At 45.9% G+C, this 10700-nt stretch overlaps 1 protein-coding gene across 1 annotated transcript in view; it reads left to right on the top strand.

Annotated features, from left to right (window-relative positions):
* The first annotated feature begins 666 nt into the window (after positions 1 to 666).
* C5_1H1orf162 (chromosome 5_1 C1orf162 homolog) overlaps positions 667 to 10700 on the top strand; it is a 358091-nt gene continuing 348057 nt past the window's right edge. Inside the window, exon 1 of the mRNA XM_078641275.1 lies at positions 667 to 763. The gene's annotated coding sequence lies outside the window, so the exon portion shown is untranslated. The remainder of the gene's footprint in view (positions 764 to 10700) is intronic.

Below are 10700 nucleotides of genomic sequence, written 5' to 3'. Positions count from 1 at the left end.
CCTACAGAAAAGCGCCGCCATTTTCAGATTCGGGGGCGTGTTTTTTGCGCCCTGAGTGACAGACGATGTCACAGGGCTAAAGAATGCAAAAAATCACGCCCCCGAATCTGAAAAAGACGGAGCTTCTTTGGAGGGACGGCTCTCTCCTCCAATGGCTGGTCTCCATTTAGGAAGCCAGCCAATGGTGGAGAGACAGGGCAAGGGGGGCGGGTTCTGAAGCCCCACTAGATGACATTAATTCTCCGGACCGGAAGCTGTGCTTTGCACAGCTTATAGGTCCCGAGACCTAATAAAAAGTAAAGTACATGTTAAAATTATGTAGTGCACAGTACCAAAATATTCCAGTAGATGGCGAACTAAGCAAACATTAAGATAAATTGGCATTTGAAATAAGAACCTTCATGTTAAACGAACAAGAAAATACATTGCCACAGAATTAAAATGTCATAATTTTTAACTGTGCCTTGAAATGTGTCTACATCGTAACTATGCCAAGCAGACCTTCGAAAAATAAAGGGAAGAACATTATGACTGTCAAAACAAGAAACGGAAATAAGAAAGGTAGTCACCGTAGTCTGCGGTGAAAGTGTACTCTTTATCTAAACAAAATTCTTCAAGGTACTTCCTCTGTTTAAAGTGTTGACGTCCGGAGTCCTTATAGATAGGATTAACAAGAAAGGTGGAGTTCCGAGATGAAGAGAAGTGAAAATAAGGCAGCAGCAAGGTGTCCAACTCTGTCTGTGACAAATTTCAAAGTGACGCGGTAAGAAACGTGGTTGGCATAGCATGGACACAGGTTTCAGCAATAGCTGTATTTTACTTTTGAGTTTAAAAAAAATGACAGTTGGCAGAATATAAGAAACACACGATAAAAATTGAGGCAAAAATAAATAGCACTTTACTCCGTGGAAGTCTGTTTGTAACATAACAAACAAAGTACGTAAATTTCCTGAAGCCCAGCGCTAATGCCGACTGTTGAGGGTAAAACATAAAGGCAATGTCGGTAAATTGTAATATGTAAATTCATGACGGAGGTAAAAGCTTATTCTGCACTGGGTCTTTACACGGCTGCCAGCGTCAATGTGCCACACCTAGTTTTGAACACTAGATAGTGGTTAATGTAGAACCAATAAACAACGACAGTTCAGTAGCTCACGTAGTGCTTATAATTCGTGGAGCACAAGTTGTAAGAAAGAAGAAGGTAATCTTTATCTGTCAAGCAAGATGGCTGAGGCTGATGACAGAGATAACAGAATGCAGAAATCACTCACCAAGCTGAAGTAACCGGAAACTTGACATGCCAGAGTTGAGGCTGACCGGTAGACTGTGGTTACTAGTGGGGCTGGGGCTGTCATGTGGTAGAATATAGATGATAACTGCATGGGTTCTTAAATGAAGTCGCAATAATTGGATCCAAAGTTGCTGAATATATGAATTCAAATAATAGAAGTGAAGAATTCCATGAAGTTCGTGCAGGTTCATCAGTAGGTAGATAGTCCCAAAATGTGTAGGTTCAAGAGTCCAATCGTCGCCAAAATGTTGCAAGTAAGAATCTTCAGGATGCCAAGTTGTAGGTTCCAAGTTATATCTTTATTTGTAATTAAATTACAGGAAGCTTATGGTAGAGCAAAGATGGTAATTAAGCATAAAGTACGCCCCACCAGGAGCAGTATATCCTTACTGCTCAGCCTGCTGACACCAACTGCCTAACCTCATGCACCCAACATTCTATACACTCATCACATTCCACACACCACTAGGCTGAACAGCAGGAAAGGGGTAAAGAAAGAAGGGCATGAAATGACCTCACAATAGTAATCTTTCTCCAGTCAGAACTCCATTATTCACAAGAGTGATTTTGTCATTTTTCAGTGGTGCGTGAAAACTCTTGGACACGCAAATAATTCAGCCCCACAATTGTCACACTTGTAGGAGTGTGATGGTCAGTAGTTGTGTTGCTACTATCATTTTCAGCAAAGTAGGGGCAATGTGTAGTGCAAGCTGCTGTTGTCTCCTGACGAGAGCCCCGACGCTTTTTATTTTTTTACAGCAACAAAAAAATCACTTTAACGGAATAGGGTTTGTATGGGAAGTTCCTCGCTGGCTGCCTGTTGTTTTTGGCACGGTTACTAGACTCGGTACAGCCGTTCAATATGCAACATTTATCTGACGTGGTTAAAAAAATTAGTTTCCCGCTGGCATCCATTCATGCAGAACAATGCATTTTCATGAAAAGCTGAAGTTTAATCCACATTTTAAAGGTAGGGGAGCTCTTTACAGGAGTGGCAGGACTAGGGTTTTTTATTTTTTATTTTATAGACTTGCAAGGAATGGGTGCTCGTGTTGCAGCTGATATCTCCGACTGGCATAGGAGGTCTCTCATGATTTTGATTCATGGCCGCAGTGCAGGGCAGGCAGACAGGCTGCCTGCTGAGGCCACACCACCACTCTACGGTGGCAGCTTGGCCCGGTCATGGGTTATCAATGTACGCCGGGTGGCACGCTCCCAAAAACACTTAAATTGTGCCTCGGGCGGCAGGGGCTGCCCGCCTATAGGTGTGTGTGACACGGAGTCAATGTCGGCCCTGGCTCTTTCAGAGAGTTATTGCTACACTCACATCCGATTGGTAAAAGATAACAGGTTCACCGGAGTCTGAGGTTTTCTGCAGTACGTCTGTGGTCTGTAGAGGTCACGCACGTGCCTCACATTTGCAGTTCGCTGTGATGGTCTTGCGCACCTCGGCCGGGTGACGTCAGGCGTGGCTGTAGTCAGTGAGTGACTCAGCTGCCCCCTGGGCGGGAATATCCCAGCATGCTACTGGGACATTGTAGCAGCAGTGCACTAGTGGCAGCTCCCGGGCCGGCAAGTCTGCGGGGGCAGCAGAGCCCGCCGTCGCAGGTGTGACAGGAGCGCGTGGTAGCAGCCTGGCATGGCCAATTACTCAATGCTGGGTAAAGGCAGCAGAGAGTCAGTACTTTGATTTTAAAATGCGTGGCAATGCATTTCAGTGCAGTGATGCGGAACACCACACTGAAATGCGTTAACGTCACTCCTGATGCGTGATACTTGGCAGGCCTGGGTGCTCTGATTTTCTTTTTTTTCATCCCCCGAGAGAAGGAGCACAAGGCCTCCGCTGCGCTGAGCTGCTCGTCTGGATCGAGGGAATCCCGGCTTGAGGGATTCCCTGTGATGCCTAAAGCGGCGGGTGCCCACCCGCTCATTTTGATATTTAAACAGTGGGTGCCCACCCCACGTGGCTGCTTTATATTTATTTTTAATGTGAGTGCCCAACCCGCGTTCTCTGCCTTCGCGGGAGCCCACCCGACTTCTACTTTTAAAAATCACCGCGCCGGCCCGAGCAGGAAGTCCGATAAGGCTGTACCTGTCCGTAGGTGGGGCTTCCAAGAGGAAGGGGAAGCCCCACATGTAGTGCAGTCCCAGCCGGAGATCTGTACGGAGCCTCGCAGGCTCCATGTAGAAGTGCCTGGTACCAGGAGGGGGCCCGGGTGAAGTGAGGAGAGGTGTGGCAGCTGATCGGCAGGGCTCCCGTGAGAGGAGGGAAGCCCCGTGCCACCAGAGGAGAGCAGAGTCGTCTGCCCGGCGGAGAGACCTGACAAAGCCTCACCAGCCTCCAGAGAGAGCCTGATGAGTGGGGGGCGTCTCCATTATAAGTGCTGATCGAGACACAGTATCTGAGCGCCCCCCCCTGGCAGAGGGCCACTCCGCGGGAGCAGGTTTGTTTCAGAGGCCCATGAAAGGCCAGAGGCCCAGTAGTGCCTGTGCCCTCCAGTTTTGGCGATGATACCAGGTGTCCTGCGAGAGCACAGGCAGCTACAACGATGGGGGTAGAGTTATTTGGAAGCCCCGTGGGGCCCAGAGGGCACCGTGGTGCCGGGCCTCTTTGCGGATATGATCACAGTTGCCCCGCTTGACGGTGGGCAACTGCAACGCTGGGGCAAGTTGATTTGAAGAGGCCCAGAGGTGCCAGGGCCCCTTCACTTGGTTTGTTTTCAGCTGAGCCGCACCAGCGCGGGCAGCTGCCACGTTTGCATATGGCTCAGAGGGTATAGTGAGTGCCCAGGCCTTTATTTGGATCACAGCTGCACGGCAATTAGTGTCAGCTGCAACGTTTAGGCTTTTAAGTTCTTTGGGGGCATTTTGAAAGACAGGAGTGAGATGCACTCCTGGGCCCCAGTGCAATTGCTCACTTTAGGATATTGCTGCATTGGCCGCTGCCCTGACTTTCTGGGACATAGGGCATTTGAGCCCCTTTGAGAAGGCCAGTTAGCCAGGGGGACTGTGAGGTTTGTAGGATGCCAGGCCCTAATGCGATTTATGAGGTGCTAGGAAATATGATACATGTACTATAATTTATGCACCCTGTTTTATGCCTCTAACTGTGGTTTATGTATGATGTTATTTGCATACTGTGGTCTATGCTACTGAGATTATTCTCTATTGTGAGTTATGCTCCTAATGTGAGTTATGCTTCAGAGGTTATGGTCTAATGTTTTTAGATTGATGAGATGATAGCGTAATGTGTTTATGCCTGATCTGATTATTGCCAAATGTGATTCCTGCACCATGAGTGTTGCATAATGTGATTTATTGCCTAATATCATGCTATGATTTTTGGGGTAGTACCTATTAGCGTAATGTGGTTATGCTTATGAGGTTATTGCATAATGTGGTTATGCTGGTGAGGCCCATTGTGTAATGTGTTTAGGCTGATGAGGTTTGGGCATAATGTGGGTTTATGCTAATATGACAATGCTTAGGTCCTTATGGTACTAGTAGTTACTGGTTGTGTTTTGCATTTACTTACCTGCATTTTGATGGTTCTGACCATGGCCCGGTCCTGTATATAATCCCCTGTGAATATTGCACGTACCAGTTGACACAGTGTAAACGTGTGATTAAGTTTCTAATGTGTTTATGATAATACAAAGTCTATTTTTTATATAACCTTGTGTGGAGTTTATTTTGTAGTGTGCCTAATGTGTTGCTGCTGTGTGTGTGTGTTGAACACACGCTTTACACATTGCCTCTGGGATAAGCCTGCTCATGCCCAGCTACCAAGGGGGTGAGCAGGGGTTATCTTCAGCGTGTAACTCTCTTGCCCTGACTAGAGTGGTGGCTTCTGCCTGGCTTTGGCGCACGCCTTAGCCAACCAGAAATCCCATTTCTAACAAGGTGGGAATGTGAGGGGACCTTGCATGTAAGCTTTTGTTTACTCTTACTTCAATGCCACATATTATCATATATGGGGAACTTCTTGCCTGTTGTAAACACTTGGTCACATTCCATTTCCTTGGACATAAGAAAATGTACTTCCATCGCTCTATTCACTTGCAATGCTACTGGGAAATTTCTCATTAAACTTTTGTATGGGACTTTTATAGGTTCTCCAGCTTCAAAGGCCGCTGATCTGCATACAACGAGACCTGACATTGCTATGTGTTTTGTTATGTGCAGAACCGTGGCCTTCCAATCTGGGGAACCCCATTGGAGTCCCAGCAGCACCACAACTTCTTGTGATTGTGGTGCAAATTAGCTAATGTTGACATGTAAAAAACAGAATAATCCAGCCCCCCGCCCCTTAACATTGCTAGTGAAAGCAGTATTGGAAGCACATTTTTTTCTCTCAAACGAAAGGGACTTTGCATGTGAGGGCATGTTTATTTACCTTTATTCCACTTTGGAGAATGCTGCCTTTCATCTGTTAAGTTAGACCGCATGAAACAATATTTGCAACTATATCTCTACCACAATTTAATTCGCCTAGAACAATGCTGCTTTTTAATTCTTTTGTTAGACAGCTTTAAGCAATAGTTGTGACTGCAAAAACTCAGGATGTGTGCAAGGTACAGCAAAAATGTTTCTCTTCTGTTCTTTTAGCTTATGGGTGTCAAAAATGCAACCTAGAAGCAAGATTTTCATTCAGCTTTAAAAAAAAATACCCTAATTCCTCCTTGGACAATGCTGCTGTTCATTTGTTATGTTAGACCGCTTTAAATAATACTTGCGACTAAACCTCAACCACAAACTGGGTTTTATTCCCTTCGAAATGCTGCCTTTCAATTCTTTTGTTAGCTTTATACAATAGTTGACTGCCAAAACATAAGATGTGTGCAAGGCACATGGGAACCTTCACTTATTTTAGCTTATGGGTGTCCAAAAAGCAACCAAGAGAGCAACATTTACATTCAGCTTTAAATTTACCATTATTCCACCTTGGACAATGTTGCCTTTCATTTGTTACATTAGGCTGCTTTAAATAATATTTGCAACTTTACCTCAACTACAAAGTAAGTTTTATCCCACCTTGGACAATTCTGTCTTTCAATTGTTTTGTTATGTTTAAACAATATTTGTGACTGCAAAAACATAGGATGTGTGCAAGGTACACGGGAAAACGTTACCCTTCACTTATTTTAGCTTATGGGTGTCCAAAAAGCGACTAAGAGGGAAAAACATTCACATTCAGCTTTAAATAGACGTTGATTACACCTTGGTCAATGCTGCCTTTCATTTAAGTTACCAGGTCCGATGGGAACAGGAGGACATGGTGGGGAACAATACACGCAGCAAAGCCCAACTGGCGAGCACAAGCGCACAGGGAGTCTAATTACCAATCTCTCCGACACAATTCTTTCCCCTGTCAAAACACAAGTCCTCGAAAAGGGCCTTGGGTTTGTTCCAACAGCCCAACCAGACAAGTTCAAGCTACACTGTGAGTTAGCGGACCTCTTTAGAAAGCTAAAATTGAAAGCCTTCTTCGAGGGTAAGGAAGATAACGGGTCACAGACTAACCTAGGAGATACTGGTTTAAAATTAAAATGATCTTTTACTCCTCCTCCATATTCAGTGCCAGCAGAAATTACAGCCTTTGAACAGAACTGTCTTTCATGAAATAGAGGCTTACGAAGAACCTACAACCTTCAAAAACCTCAGTGCCCTAGAATACCAGGCCCTACAGGGTCTTAAAGCCAATAAAGAAATCCCCATAAAACCGGCAGACAAAGGGGGTGGTATAGTTATCCAAAATGCGGTGGATTATGACATGGTTTGTAAGAATCCTCTGTATGACCACAAAAGCTACACCCCACTCAGGACGGATCCTTCCCTTGAGTTGAAAACCCGGATTGTGAACATGGTAAAAGAAGCAGAGGAAAATGGCCACATAACTAAACACAAAGCTGATTTCCTGACAGTGGGAGACAGTGTGATACCATACTTTTACAAAATTGCCTAAAACTCATATAAAAACTACCCTAGAACCCAACCCCCCCCCCCCCCCGGACGCCCGATCGTGTGGGGAATTGGTTCTTTACTTGAACCAATGTCATGCTTTTGTGACCATTTCGTGAAACCCATAATCCAACAGACATCCACGTATCTAAAAGATACTAAGAGCTTGCTACAGCTTCTACAGGAAATAACTTTTGAGAATGATTCCATTATACTAGTGACCCTCGACATTGAGAGTCTTTACACTAGCATTCCCCAGGATGACACCATCAGGGTCTTGGGGGAGCCCCTAGACTCCATCAACTGGGAGTACCAGACACCAAAGGATTTCATTCTGGAATGTGCCACTTTGGCCCTCAAACATAATTTTTTTTTAATATAAAGGTAATCTGTTCCTCCAATGCACTGGTACTTCGATTGGCAGCACTTTTGCCCCCTGTGTGGCTGGGCTCTATGTCCATGATTTTGAACGTAAAATCATTCTGTCAACAGACAATCAGTATGCCTCTTACATAGTTATGGAGGAGGTATATTGATTACGTTCGACTTATTTGGAGGGGCCCAGAAGACAGCTTGGATGAATTTCTTCACCGGATCAACACCATGGATGTGAACCTAAAATTCACACACACTAGTAGCAAACAGGAGGTGGTCTTCCTTGATGTGATAATCTCCAAAACCAATGGCAGCCTTACCACTAGAACGCACTACAAACCTACTGCTAAGAATAATTTACTTAAATTCTCAAGTTTTCATCCCAGACCACTTCGGGAAAACCTGCCTTAAGGTCAGTATCTTCGTGTCAGAAGAAATTGTAGCAAATTGGAAGACTTCTGTGAACAAGCTGCCTACCTAACCTCAAGACTGAAAGATCGGGGCTATCCAGAAAAAGGGGTCTATTCGGATGGCGGACGGACCAGCGTCCTGAGGTAGAGGGACCGTCCGCAGGGGCAGCGGCGGTCCTTCCGGTGCAATTAGGATATGACTGCCACCCTGGCGGTCACATCCTGTATCTTTAACCTTGCGGCAGGTGCTGCTTGAAGCAGCACCCGCCGCAAGGTTAAAAATGCATGTTTTACATTTACATGCACAAAGCGGCAGGCACCGCGCGGTGCCTGCCGCTTTGTGCATGTAAATGCTGGGGGGTACCATAGGTACCCCCCATGTGCACCCCCTAACCCCCCCCGACACCCTGGGGGCCCACAACGGGCCCCCAAACACCAAAGACCACATGCTTTTCCACGGCGGAAGCATGTTTCTATGCACATCCTAATTTGGCTGACGGTGTCTTGCAGACACCGCCACCAAATAGCCCTCCACATCCCGCGTATCAGCGGCGGACGGCCCTGCCGTCCGCCGCTGGTCCCACCGCAATCCCACTACCATCCTAATCTGGTGGTGGGTGTTTTCTGTGCCCGCGGCGGTGAATCCGCATCCTCCAGGCCGGCGGTGGCTTCCGCCGGCCCGGAGGATGCGTATTCACCACCATCTTAATCGGCCCCAAAGTTTTTAACAAAAGCTACAAAAGAGCTTGAAACCAACCCAGGGAGGCACTCCTAGAGGACAGCCCCAGAGAACCCGTTGAGATCCCTCTTACTTGTGTCACAACTCACAGTAGCATATCCAATGTTCTGAAAAAATCTACCAACAAACATTGGAGGATTCTAAGCAGCAACAACAGGACTTGGGTGAAACCACTGTTTTCCTTCAAAAAGGGACGTAGCTTAGAGACTCTCTAGTACACACACGTCCAAGAGGAAAACCAAGCACGGAGACTAGGTCCATCACTGACGCATGGGGCCTTCCGAAGGTGGTGGGCCATTTCCCCTGTTCCAATTGTAGCGTCTGACATCACACACCAAGGTCTTGAATCTCGAACCTGGCAAAGCATGGACACAGCGCGTCCACACCAATTGCAACTCCACCAATGTGGTGTATCTCATCGCTTGCCCATGTCAGTTGCGGTATGTGGGCATGACCACACGTAAGATAAAGCAGAGATTGTGTGAACATAGAAGCAACATAAAATGCCAAAAAGCTACAACAAAATGAGTCAACACTTTCTTCAGAACAACCACACTACCAACGACCTGAAATGGACTATCATTGAGCAGGTTAGATCTGGGCAAAACATACCACAGTTACTGTTCAAGAAGGAATAAAGATGGGTCTACCGCTTGTGTACACACAGACAAGAACTGAATGACGATATCCCTTGGGGTACAGTACTAAGAGGCTAGGATCCCCAGGGAGACTGTACCGATGTGCTAGCACCCATCTGTGAACACCCTTCATCACACCAAGTTCCCCAGGTTGAAAAAACACCCTGACACACACCATAAGGTATATAGTTTTTTTGTGTATCATTACTAAATCTATATAGAGGGTTATCTTACACTAGCCTACAAGGGAATTGAGTTAGTTAATAGCTCTTTAAATTCTTGAGCTCAGAACCACAATGACATGGATGTAAATCTGTATTCCGGTCTGCTTTAGTCCTGGCAGTTACTTTTTCCTTTTTTCTCTCTCACCCCCGTTTAAAAAAAAATTGTTTTGTAAATTTCCCCTATTTCGTCACAATCGAGGCATTCCCAGCATCATATGCCTCTTATTCGTGGACCTTCATTGACTGTGAGCAATGAGTCATCGTGTCAATGGAGACAAATTATAACCTTGGTTGTCTGCCTGACAACGCGCACTAATAAAGTTTCCCTTCAAAGTAGACAGAGTAAGTTATCGGTCTAGTCCTTTTCAATGGTAACATAGCTTGGACCAAAGTCAAAGACATCAATCCCGTCAAACGTGTTCCGTGATTGGCCCCGCCCACGGCCTCTCCCTGAACGCGCCTGATGGATCAGTTCCCTCATTCATTTAAAGACCATCACGAAACCGGACCTCTCATCGATGGGGTCCGGTTCACGAGGGAACACGCAGGTACCAAGCGGGTGCCTGGCGACATCGGCATGAGTCTTCTTTGCCCCATATGAGAAGATACCTTATGTGCTATGAACTCACTCACTTGTCCTTTCTTTAGCCACAGGGTGTGCCATTCTCGCCACCACTTCCCTCTCAATGCCCATGGTGTGGATAATTTTCACACTTTACGTGAGACATATTTTGTATATATTGTTTTAATTTTGCATGTGCAATGTGGGACATTTGCCACGCCGCCGAGGCTCACTTGCTAAAATCTCGAATAGCTCATCCCACCAAATGACAAATACCGCTAAACGCCCTAGTAGGCGTGCAGGTGAAATAGCGCTATTATGGAGGTACCTTCTTTTTAAAAATTAAGCTGGCTACATTGATAATCATGAAACTAAGTGCATGTTACCATTCACCTCAGGAAACTGAAACACCACGAGTGTAAGTGCACTATATAGAGCACCAGAGCATGATACTTCTGTAACAAACAAACGCGCAAGATATTGAATAACTGTATGACTTG

The sequence above is a fragment of the Lissotriton helveticus genome, chromosome 5_1 (genome assembly GCF_964261635.1).
Source record: "Lissotriton helveticus chromosome 5_1, aLisHel1.1, whole genome shotgun sequence".
NCBI classification, from domain to species: domain Eukaryota; kingdom Metazoa; phylum Chordata; class Amphibia; order Caudata; family Salamandridae; genus Lissotriton; species Lissotriton helveticus.
Note: the sequence above shows the minus strand (reverse complement) of the source record. Positions and strands in the feature narration are given on the sequence as shown.